General features: G+C 44.5%; 1 non-coding gene across 1 annotated transcript; it reads right to left on the reverse strand.

Moving 5' to 3' along the window:
* Nucleotides 1-523: 523 nt before the first annotated feature.
* On the reverse strand, nucleotides 524-595 carry TRNAF-GAA (transfer RNA phenylalanine (anticodon GAA)). Its single transcript has one exon. It is a non-coding gene; the product is annotated as a tRNA-Phe (tRNA).
* Between the last annotated feature and the right edge of the window lie 12,318 nt (nucleotides 596-12,913).

Raw genomic sequence — 12,913 nt, forward strand, 5'->3', positions numbered from 1 at the left:
CTCACACACAGATAAATAAACTACCCAAATCTCAAAAAGCATTCGTGGGTAAAATTGAATTTCTTTCTCAGTTGATAAAATTTTAAAATACAGAACAGAGGAGAGAGTAATCTAACAAATACCCATGTCCTCCAACTGTCAGAATTTAATGCTATTATTTTATAGTTTTTGCCCCTGATTTTATAAATCTAGTAAGGTTAAAAGTGAAATCTCCCATGTATATTTTCCTCCCCAGAAGAATTCACCATCAGGAATCTGGTGTCTGCCCTTCCAAGTGGTTTTTATATTTTCACTGCATATACTGTATTCATAAATGCTTGTAACACTATTTAGTGTAATTTTAAGATGTACAAAAATGGTATCATATTTTATTTTCTGCAACTTGCTTTTTCAGGCAATCATGTATTTTTTTATTTGTCTTTGATGATATATATAGCTAGATATAAATACACATGTAGTTCATCCATGGAATTTTCCAGGCAAGAGTACTGGAGTGGGTTGCCATTTCCTTCTCCAGGGGATCTTCCCAACCCAGGGATTGAACCCGGGTCTCCTGCATTTCAGGCAGACGCTTTACCGTCTGAGCCACCAGGGAAGCCTCCATAATAACTTACATAGTGTTTTATCATATGAATATTTACAAATTTATCTATCTAAAGCTCTACTTGTAGACAATTAAAGCTTTTCCAAATTTCCTCTATTACAGACAATGCAACATTCTTGTACACGTTTCCTGATGCACATGCACAAGGATTTCTCTATAAAAATCTAGGAGTGGAGGGACTTCCCTGGCAGTCCAGTGGTTAAGACTCTAAGCTCCCAAAGCAGGGGCCATGGTCAGGGAACTAGGATCCCATATACTGCATGGGGCAGCCAAAAAGTAAAAAAAAAAAAAAATCTAGAAGTGGAATTGCTCATCAAAGAGCATGTGCATTTTGGACTGCACTAGATAAATACCACCAATTGCTTTCCAAAGTGGGTGTCCTGCTTTTCCACCAGCAGAATGGAAGAATCTCTGTTTTGTATAAGATTTTTCTGAAGATCAGATGGGTTGCAAATAAACAGAGAAGTGATTACATCAATGAAATGCAAAGAAATTCAAAATAACTATTAGGCTCATCTGTGCTTAAATGTCCTTCTCCCATCTCATCTCCATGCGTACAGACCCACGCCCATTAGAGGATTCCACCTGCTGCTTCAACCCATATTGTTCCCAGTCACGTACCTTCATGCAAACAACTCTCTCCTCCTCCTTACTTACTTTTTATGCCTCCACCCCTAGTCTCATCTCTCTACCCGCTTCACTGGGGCAAAAAATAAATTCCTTCCATTTTCTCATGGAAACTTGCTCAATCATCTCTTGTGTCACTTGGGGCCTGATTCTCTTGCCCCAGTTTTACTTTCTATCTTTTCAAGACAGTTTCTCAAATACAGTTCTCTCCTGTAGCTGTTAGGAATTGCTACAAAACTACCCAACATTTAACTGGCTTAAAACAACATTATTGATTAGCTCATGGTTCTCTGGGTCAACAGTTTGGGCTAGGCTCAGCTAGGCAGTATGTCTAGTCTTGGCTAAGTTCATTCATACATTGTGGTCAGCTAGGTAGCTTTGCTTCAGGAAAATGGTTGCCTGTTAGCTGAGGAATAGCTGCTATTTGGCCACATATCTTTTAGCTAGCACAAGCAAGCTAGCTTGTGTTTATTCTTTTTAAATATACTTTTATTTATTTACTTATTTTTGGCTGTGCTGAGTCTTCATTGCTGCACTTGGGCTTTCTCTAGTTGCAGCTAGCGGGGACTACTCACAGTTGTGGTACACAGGCTTCTTATTGCCGCAGCTTCTCTTCTGTTGCCGAGCACGGGCTCTAGAGCACAGGCTCAACAGTTGTGGTGTATGGGCTTAGTTGCTCCTTGGCTGTGGGATCCTCCCAGACCAGGGATCGAACCCATGTCTCCGGCATTGGCAGGCAGATTCTCTACCACTGAGCCACAAGGGAAGCCCAGGCTTATTCTTATGGCAGGCTCCAAGAATGAAAGCAGAAGCAGGCAAGGCTTCTGGAGGTTCCAGCTCAGAACTGGTACAGTATAACTTTGGCCTCATTCTATTGACCGAAACAAGTTACGAGGCCAGTCTAGATTCAAGGAGGGGAGAAACAGATCCTCTCTCTTGAATGGAGAAGCTGCAAAATCACATTCCAATGAGCGTGGACACAGGGGTGTGTTTGTGTGTATGTGTGGAGGATTGCAGGTTGAGTTCTCTGGGAAGTAAACTCCAAGATGGAGATTAGCATGCAGGAAATTATTTGGAGAGTGCTCTGTGGAAGAAAGAGAAAGGAATAGGAGGAAGTCAAACCACGATGTCAGAACAAAAGCCTCTGATTCCATGGCGGACTCTAAGGCTGGCTAAGACGGTAAAGAATCCGCCTGCAATGCAAGACACTCAGGTTCAATACCAGAGGGACGATCTCCTGGAGGAGGGTATCCACTCCAGTATTCTTGCCTGGAGAACTCCATGGACAGAGGAACCTGGCGGACTACAGTCCATGGGGTCGCAAGAGTTGGACATGAGTGAGCAACTAACTCTTTTGCACTAAAGCTGGGATAAATCTTCAAGGGGATCAGGTCTCTTCCCTCTCAGGTGGGTCAATCATTGTATGCAGGCTGCCTCAAAAAGACAGCTGCCAAGGAAATTCTCATAGAAGGCTCACAGCTAAGGGTCACCTGCCAACAGTACTTGCAGTAGCTGGTGGAACAAGTCCTCCATTCCTCAAGATGGTTGGGCTGTCTGTGTGGAATATCAGAGTTCACAACACAGCCACATCTCCCCAAGAATTGTGGCGCTAATTTTTTTTTAATAATATGATTGTCGCTTGTTATTGTGTACATTAAACATTTGTAATCATGTATTTACTGTGTTGTCTTAACTGTGCCCAGATTTTATATGATCACAGTGCTAAGCATCACTTGTTTCAGCTCAGTCTTCATAGTGTCATTGCTCACTTGTCTCGGTCATCCACTCAAAACTTTAAAGAATAAGGACAAACTTGACTTTGGCCACCAGAAACATAGGCAAGAACAGTTTAAAACCATGCTGGCAATGGAATCACTAAAATGTAATTAAGGTAGAGATGTGATGTTGTTCTTTGCAGGAACAGGAGAGAGAGGCTAAAATCTGGATCATAGAGAAATGAGCACTTGAAGAGAAGGTGGGAAGCCAGGATGGGAATTTGCTGGAGGATCAAGTTATGAGAAGAAGATGGGAATGTGAGAGGCACTAAAGGATAAAGAAACAGCTCCAACCAGGCAGCTATTGAGATCTGGGCAGACGTTTTATAACTTAGACCAGTGGCTCCATGTGGAGAAATTGCAGAGGAGTCACCAAGTCAGGATTTGGGGAGTAGCATAGAGAATTGTTTCCACCTGCAGCAAAGGAGAATCCCTGTGACCACACAGAAAAGACTCTACATTTTGGAAACAAAAGGCATTGACTTTGGGGACTTCCCTGGTGGTCCAGTGGTTAAGCATTCACCTTCCAATGCCGGTGGTATGGGTTGATCCCTGATCAGAGACCTAAGATTCCACATGCTGCTGCTGCTGCTGCTGCTAAGTAGCTTCAGTCGTGTCTGACTCTGTGCGACCCCATAGACGGCAGCCCACCAGGCTCCCCCGTCCCTGGGATTCTCCAGGCAAGAACGCTGGAGTGGGTTGCCATTTCCTTCTACAATGTGTGAAAGTGAAGTCGCTCAGTCGTGTCCGACTCTCATGGAGAAGCCCAATCTGGTGTCAGTGGCCATGCTGCTGCTGCTGCTGCTGCTGCTGCTGCTGCTAAGTTGCTTCAGTCGTGTCCGACTCTGTGTGACCCCATAGACGGCAGCCCACCAGGCTCCCCCATCCCTGGGATTCTCCAGGCAAGAACGCTGGAGTGGGTTGCCATTTCCTTCTCCAATGCATGAAAGTGAAAAGTGAAAGTGAAGTCGCTCAGTCGTGCCCGACTCTTATCGACCCCATGGACTGCAGCCTACCAGGCTCCTCCGTCCTTGGGATTTTCCAGGCAAGAGTACTGGAGTGGGGTGCCATTGCCTTCTCTGGTTAGTGGCCATAGAGACAGCAATATTCAGTCTCTGGGGCAGCCCAGGCCGGAGTGCCAGTGGCTGTGCCTAGCATCAGGTGTAAAGTTTTAGCAGGGTTAAAGGGGAGGCTGAAGGGTCTGACATTCTGTGGTTGGGTCATCAGGGTCCTTACCAGACTAGCTCTGTGCTTCTGCCACCCTGATGGCCATTCTTGTTCTCCAGCCTTCCCAGCAATTCTGAAAACTCTCCAATGTCTATTTCACTGATTCCTCTTCTGTTGAAATCTACCAGTTTGTTTCTGTTGCTTGCATATATGAATTCCAACTGGTGGAAGTTTCTTTGTGTGGAGTGCATCCAAGCTTCACAAGGAACCAGAAAACAGCCAGGGTCCACAGCGGCCATTCTCTGCCTCCCACTCTGATATCTGTTTCTTCCACTCTGTCTGCACATATGCCGTGTCCTTCTCTGTCTATTTGTCTTAATTCATGAGAAGGTAGCTGTAATCTATTGGTTGGGAAGCACCCACTCTGAGGTCAGAATGCTTGGATTTGAATCCCAGATATATTGCTTTCTAACTGTGAGGCTTTGGTCAAGTTACTGCACCTCTTTCCTCTTCTGTACAGGGAAGATCCTCTGGAGTAAGGAATGGTAACCCACTCCAGTATTCTTGCCTGGACAATTCCATGGACAGAGAAGTCTGGAGGGCTACAGTCTGCACAGTCAAAGAACTGGACACCTCAGAGCAACTGAACACACACACACACACACGGTGATCATAGTAGGGGTCTTCTTGTTTTGAGGACTAAATAAGATAATATATGCAGAGCCCTCCCTAAACTACTTGGCTCATAATAGTCATCAATAATTGTTGCTATTGTTATCTTCACCAGCAGCATTATTATCATTATCATGATTCGAAGGCCTTATGGTGACTAATTAGAGCAGATGTTGTAAACTCCAGTGCCAAAAGGAGCCAGGCAGGCAACAGGAATAAGTGGCATGGATGTGGAGTAACACACTGGGACAAAGTGAGGACTATGGAATATGGAAGAGCATGTGCCCATCTGGAGGGAATTGCCACTTCTCACCAGCAGCCATTTATTACTCCATGGAATGTGAACCCAGTGATGCCAAACTTTCACTATTTCAAGAGAAGCCAGAGATCCAGATTTTTATTGGAAATGATGTTTCTAATATCAAAAACCAAAAACACTATGTGTGCTATGTCGCTGCAGTTGTGTCCAACTCCTTGCGACCCCATAGACTATAGCCCACCAGGATCCTCCATCCATGGGGATTCTCCAGGCAAGAATACTGGAGTGGGTTGCCATGCCCTCCTCCAGGAGATCTTCCCGATCCAGGGATCGAACCCAAGTCTCTTATGTCTCCTGCATTTGCATGCGGGTTCTTTACCACTGGCACTACCTGGAAAGCATAGGACAAAACACTATACAGGAAAAATAAAACCACCCCAGGGTCATTATGGGCTGTTGGTGCCAGTGTGTGTTCTAAGTACAAATCTCTGGGCTCAGTTGAAATTCTCAGGAAGGGAATCTGGTTGGGTTGGGTTTAGTCCACTGACTCCATCAACTCTGGCCATGGTCCACTGCTTACCCAGCAGGGAATGTGGTGAGAACTCTCTGAGAAGCAGGTGTGGGCAACCATGTGGCGATGAGCACATTTCAGAGAAGAGAAGCAAGGACTGAGGATATTCCCTAAGAGCTGCTTCTCTGTGGATGACAGAAATACTGAAGGCAAATGTATCCGAAATGTGATAAACCCCAGTGACTGCAAATAAGTCTGGTAGACTGCAAATAAGATGGTAGCTTATTTATCTTATGTAAAAATGTGTCTGAAAGAAGCAGAATAAGGCTGGTAGAAAGGCTCAGATACAGCCACATGATTCCAGATTTCTTCCACCTTTCCATACCTCCATCTCAGTTTGTAGGCTTTCATTTTGAAGCTTGTTACCTCATGGCTGCAAGATGGCTGCAGCTGAAACCATTATGACTGTGTTCCAGGCAGAGAGAAAAGGAGTCAAGAAGTGAGGGACAGCCCTTATGTAAGGATTTCCCACAAATGCCCAGCATATTTCTTCTTCCGTCTCGTTGGCCAGAACTGACTCAATACCCATTATCTAGCCACAAAGATATTATGAAGGTGAATATTTTTAGCTTGATACATTGCAGCCCCAAACAATATAAGGGTTCTGTTCATTGGAAACAAGGAGAAAATAGACCTCGGGTAGACAATCAGCAACCTCTGCCACCTCCTCAGAATAGGTACTATGGACCAGACCTTGGCTGAGCGCTGGACACAACAGGCTGATTGCCACAGCCTGCACGGCAGAAAGCTACAAAAGTGGTTGTGAAACCCAGCACAGCTGGGCTGGTTCCAAAGTATGAAAATCAGCCTCTGGTTCCTCATAGCTCCTCTAGGCCTCCCATCCTTCCTGACCCCTCCTTGGCCCTCCTGCTGTCGGTGTGGCCCCGCCAGGGCCCAGGCGTGGTGGGAAGAATGTGTGATTAACACCAGTAGCAGTTTCAGGAGGCACCCAAGAGACATTCCAGAGAGAAATATGTAACTGGCGCATCTGGTTTATAATGTATATTAATCCCTGACATGTAATTTGAGTAATATATGTAAAGCAAAAAGTCCAAGTGCTGATTTAGGAGCCTTGTTATTACCCTGTCAGCAGAATTCATGTTCTATTTGCACAGTGCTCTGGGTCCAGCATCTCATCGAGGGCAGCAGGAAGGAGAAGGCTTTCTGATGGATGCCAGCTGATGGCAGAGGCCCCCCGCTGATGGGGCTGGGGCATCAGTCAAGTGCTTGGAGCCCGTAGGAAGGTTGGCAGGAGCTCTTCTTGGCAAGGAGGACTGTGGAACTAGACCAAATTACAGTTGGAGCTCGGGGCAGATCCATCCCCACCCCTCAAAAAGGAAGAAGCCTAGAAAACTGAGGGGCTTGGGGGTTCAAAACCAGCTCTGCCACTATCTCACCTTGTGAATTTTCATAAGTGGCTTCAGCTCTTTGAGCCTCAATTTCCCCCTTTGCAAATGGGAATCATAATAGCACTTATTTAATAGGATTGTTGTGAGATTTAAATAAAAACAATAAATGACAAGAAATCAACCAAGTACTGAGCTAGTGCTCTGGGCCAGTTAATACTGTGGACCAGTAATATTCCAAGTGTAGTACATGTATGATCTCGTTGAGTCCTCACAGCAACCTCATGAGGTAGATACTAGTATGACTTCCAATTTACAGTTGAAGAAAATGAAGCTCAGAGAGGTGAAATAACTTGCTCAAGGCCACACAGCTAGTAGGATTCAAACCCAGGCAGCCTGGCCCCTAAGCATGCCCTTTGAGATGCTTTAACACAGTGCTCTGTTTTGTGTGAAGCACGGAGTAAAGGGTGATTCTTGAGAGTTCCGTGGTAGTCCAAGTGGTTAGGACTTGGCACTTTCACTGCCGTGGCCATGGGTTCAATCCCTGGTCAAGGAAGTAAGATCCTGCAAGCTGTGTGATCAAGAAAAAAAAAGAAAAGAAAAGTAGGGGGAGTGTAATTCTCTAGACTGTGACCCTCAGTAGATCTTCCTATGATGATGGAAATATTTTCTAATTCTGTGGTGTCGGATACAGTGGCCACTAGCCACAGACGGCTGTTGAGCATTTGAAATGTGGCTAGCTTGATCAAAGATCTGAATTTTCATTGAATTTAATTTTAATTAGTTTAAATTTACTCATTTGCGGCTAGAGGCTACTGTGTGGGACATGCGGTTCTAGGCTCACCCACCTACTCTCAGTCCTGCAGGAGGGGTTTAACCCCTTACATCTGTTAGAAGCACAGGGAGATTAGTGGCTTGCTAGATAGGAGTCCCAGAGAAGGCAATGGCAACCCACTCCAGTACTCTTGCCTGGAAAATCCCATGGATGGAGGAGCCTAGTAGGCTTCAGTCCATGGGGTCGCTAGGAGTCGGACATGACTGAGTGACTTCACTTTCACTTTCATGCTTTGGAGAAGGAAATGGCAACACACTCCAGTGTTCTTGCCTAGAGAATCCCAGGGATGGGGGAGCCTGGTGGGCTGCCATCTCTGGGGTCGCACAGAGTCGGACCCAACTGAAGCGACTTAGCAGCAGCAGCAGATAGGAGTCCAATCATAGGCTTGATTGGAGCCTATGAGCCGAACAAGGAGGTGACAGTTCAGTCCTTTCCAGTGCCAATTAGAACATGCTCTGGGCATCACCATTCAGAATACTGCTCCTTTAATAGAATGGGGGCTCAAGGGAGCTCCCTGGAAGTTCAGTGGTTAGCACTGCGTGCTTCCACTGCAGGGGTCACAGGTTCGATCCCTGGTTTGGGAACTAAGATCCCACATGTCTGGTGGCACAGCTGAAAAAAAAAAAGAGAGAGAGAAAGTGGAGGCTCACGATCCCAAGCCTTTCCGAGAACCCCTTAGCTGTAAGCTCCAGGGTCCTAGACACTGCCTCAGTCAGTAAGATTATTTGACAGACTTGGTCCCTACCCTCCTGGAATTGGCAGTCTAGCTGGGAAGAAGGTTATTAAGCAAATGACCACTCAGTTAATTATTTAAAAACAATTAATTAAACTCACACCTGAGTGTATGCCAATGTCACAAGGGATAAAATGGCAGTTAGTCAACAGAGAGCAATTAATTGCTTATGGGACTTTAGGAGATGGATGGGTCAGAAAAGCCTCCAAGGGCAGAGAACCTTGAATTTGGTCTTAAGGAGCTGGAGATTGTAAGGATGATGTATACCTGAAGGCCATTCCAGGCAGAAGGAACAGCATGCGCAAAGGCACAGAGGTGTGACAATACTTCCAGTATTCAGATAAAAAGAACATCATGATTCAAGGGGTGGTGAGAGAGGATGAGCCTGGGAAGATCAGCTGGGAATCACATTGTGAAATGTCTTCAGTGTCATGCTGGGCTGCTGTTCCTAATCCTGTGGGTGAAAAACCTTTCTAAGCGGGGGCCAACAGATTTGTTTTAAAAGGCAGGTTATAGGACTTCCCTGGTGGTCCAGTGGTTAAGACTCTGAGCTTCCAGAGCTTCCAATGTAGAGAGTGTAGGTGCAATCCCTGGTCGGGGAAATAAAATCTCACATGCCATGCTGTGCAGCCAAAAGATTTAAAAAAAGAAAAAGGCCCATAGGGACTTCCCTGGAGATCTAGTGTATAAGAATCTGCCTGTCAATGCAGGGGACATAGGTTTGATCCGTAGTCCGGGAAGATCACACATACCATGGGGAAACTAAGCCTGTGTGCCACAATTACTGAGCCCAAGGGCTGCAAATACTGAAGCCTTCTCACCCTGGAGCCCATGCTCCGCAACAAGAGAAACCACTATAAATAAGAAGCCCGCGGACCACAACGAAGACCCAGCACAACCAAAAATAGATAAATAAATTAAATTAAAAAAAAGAAAACCCCACAAAAGTCAGATTATGCTGCATTGAAGAGTGTGCTATTGAAGAACTCTGCTGCTCTCTAGCTAGGTGAAGTCTTTCTGGCTTTTTCACGTCTCCCCGTGGTCCCTCTAAATCTACTCTCTGTATGGCAGCTAGAAGAATCTTTTTTTGTTGTTTGTTTTTCTTGTTTTTCACATGGCTCAAAAGCTAAAAGGGCGAACATTATCAAAATGGATATAATTCTCCTACCTGCTCCCTTCAGCATCCATCTCTCCCCACCCTTGGGGATTCCTCAGGGAATCACTTGAATTAGTTTTGTATGTATCCTCCCAGATTTCTCTACACAAGCAAACACTCTCTTCTGATCCTTTTTTTTTCTTTTGCTTAACACGGAGATCTTATTACAACAGTAAAGAAAATGTTTCCATTCTCTCTCTCGTTTAACACAAAACCTTCATAGATTTACATGCAAGTATAAGAAATAATACTGAAAGATTCCATGTACCATTTATCCAGTTTCCCCAAATGGTAACATCTTGCAAAGCTGTGGTGTGAAGCCACCACCAGCATATGGACGTTGACGCAGTCAATGTGCAGAACAGTTCCATCTCCACAAGGATCTTGTGTGTTGCCCTTTACAACCACACCACCTCCCCCTCCTCGTCTTTCCTTGCTCCTGGCAACCACTATTCTGTTTCACACATCTATAATTTTGTCATCTGAAGAATGCTATACAAATAGAATCATACAGTATGTAACCTTTTCGGGCTGACCTTTTAACTCAGCCTAATTCCCAGAGGTTCATCCTGGTTGTTGTGTGCATCAATAGTCTGTTCCTTCGCTGACTAGTATGCCATGACATGGACACACCACAGCTTCTTTTTTTTTGACTATTCACCCACTGAAAGACATCTGGGCTGTTTCAAGTGTGGGACTCTTCCAAACAGTTTGGATTGTATGATAATTGTATATTTAGTTTTGTAAGCAACTACCAAAATAACTTCAGAGTAGTTGTACCATTTTACATTTCAACCAACAACGCTGATCTGATTTCTCTGCACCCTAACCAGAATTTGCCATTGTCACTTCTTTTTTTTAATCTTTATTTTTTCAGTTTTTATTTTTGGCTCTGCTGGGTCTTCATCACTATGTGTGGGCTTTTTCTAGCTGCAGTGAGTGGGACTACTTTCTAGTTGCAGCGTGCAGACTTCTCATCGCAGTGGCTTCTCTTATTGTGAAGCACAGGCACTGGGCGCATGGACTTCAGTCGTTGTGGGCTCAGTAGTTGTGACCCATGGGCTTAGTTCCCCTGCAGCATGTGGAATCTTCCCAGACCAGGGATTGAACCTGCATCATTGGCTGGCAGATTCTTAACCACTGGACCACCCAGGGAAGTCCACTCTTTTTCATTTTAGCTATTCTGACAGGCACGTCTTATTACAGTTTTGACTTACAATCCCCCATGGCTAATGCTGTTGAACATCTTTCACGTGCTTATTTGCCGTCGGTTTACCTTCTTCGGTGAAATGTCTATTCATGTCTTTTGCCCATTTCCTTATTGGATTTTTTTTCACTGTTGAGTATTGAAATTCTTATGTATTCTGCATAGTCCCTTGTCAGATATGTGAATTGCAACAATTTTCTCCCAGTCTGTAGCTTGTGCCTTCATCCTCTTAACAAGGTCTTTCCCAGAGCAAGGTTTTAATAAGTCCAGTTTATCTATTTTACCTTTTATGGATCATGCTGTTAGTGTCACATCTAAGATCTCTTTGCTTTGCTCTAGACTCCTGTATTAGTTCGGTAGGGCTGTCACAACAAAGTGTCACAGACTGAGTCGTTTAAACAATAGAAATTTATTCATAATTCCGGAGGCTAAAGGTATGAGATCAAGGTGTTGGTGGGATTCATTTCTTTTGAGGATTTTCTCCTTGGCTCAGAGATGGGCTTCTTGTGTCTTCACATGTGAGCCTGTGTTCTAATCTCCTCTTCTTGTAAGAACTTCAGTTATATTGAATTAGGATTTATCTTAATGACCTCTCCTAGGGGTTGCTCTTGAAGCCCTGAGCCACTATGCGAGATGTTTGACTACCCTGAATCTGCCACTCTATAAGGAAGCCCAAGCAACGTAGAGGAGCTACGTGTAGGTGCTCTGGTCAAGAGTCCTTACTGATTCCAGCCTTTAAATAATTCCAGCCTGACTTAAATATACTTTTAGCCTTGCCTATCCCTGGTGCTGGGAAAGATTGAAGGCAAAAGAAGAAGAGGATGAGATAGTTATATAACATCACTGACTCAATGGACATAAATTTTAGCATACTCCAGAAGATAGTAAAGGACAGAGAAGCCTGGTGCATGGAGTCACAAAGAGTCAGACACAAATTAATGACTGAACAAAAACTTATATTTCTGTTAATCTATTTTTTTGTTTAAATATGTCTTTCAAGAGGAATACTTTGAAGTGTTTTTCTTATGCATATTATAAACAAGTGCTTCTGAAATTTAAAATCATGCTCTTTCACATATCATCTAAAATCAACTCGTGACCCACAAGGGTACATCCTACCTTCTGGAAATCATTGTGCTAAGCTTTTTTGCTGATCACAATGGTCCCTTCTAACTTTTGCATTTGAGAATTTATGAAGTTCTCTTTCCCAAGTTGGTGCTGAAAAGTTGTCCTGGGTGGGAGGGATCCTGCTCTCTGAAGGAGTTCACAAACTTTATTCCTGTGTAGAACTTTGGGACAATTAACATTCATGAGAGATGACTCAAGTCAGGAGCCGTGAAGGGTCTGCGAATTTACCCTACCTACAAGCAGTGAAGCTAGACTGCTTCCTAGGTGCTAAAAACAGAGTCCTCGGGCAGAGCCGGGACTGCTGTACTTCCAGAGAAAGTGTAGCCAGACAGTCAGGCTTTACTCTGATTCCCCATGTCTCCCAAGGCCCGAGGAAGTGACACAGGTGGGCCTGCACACACAGATAAGTTCTTTCACAGTGGGGACTACTGAGCTTGGAGAATCTACCACTTTTATCGTCAACAGTAATGAGTCAACTCTTTGTCTGGGGAAGATATTATTTCACTCTGTAAGGTTGCTTCCTACAAACACAATCCTGAGAAATGGCCTGGGTAGAGGGCAGTCAGCGCCTTGCATTCTTCGCATATCCAGCAAGAATATGCATGGAAGCATAGGGCCAACTGTGGGTTGCCTCTCCCAACAAACCACATCCATGGATATGCTGGCTTCAAACTCCATGACATGGGTCAGATAGGCGAAATTGTGTTGTGAGGTCACAGGGCTAAAACTCCATCATTCTCTCCCCAACCCCTGATTCCACTTCCACCAGTAATAATAAAAGGTAAAAGGGTCACTCATCTCAGGAGTTTAACTTTTGTTAGTAAAATAACCCA

The sequence above is a fragment of the Bos taurus genome, chromosome 13, assembly GCF_002263795.3.
Source record: "Bos taurus isolate L1 Dominette 01449 registration number 42190680 breed Hereford chromosome 13, ARS-UCD2.0, whole genome shotgun sequence".
Classification (NCBI taxonomy): Eukaryota; Metazoa; Chordata; class Mammalia; order Artiodactyla; family Bovidae; genus Bos; species Bos taurus.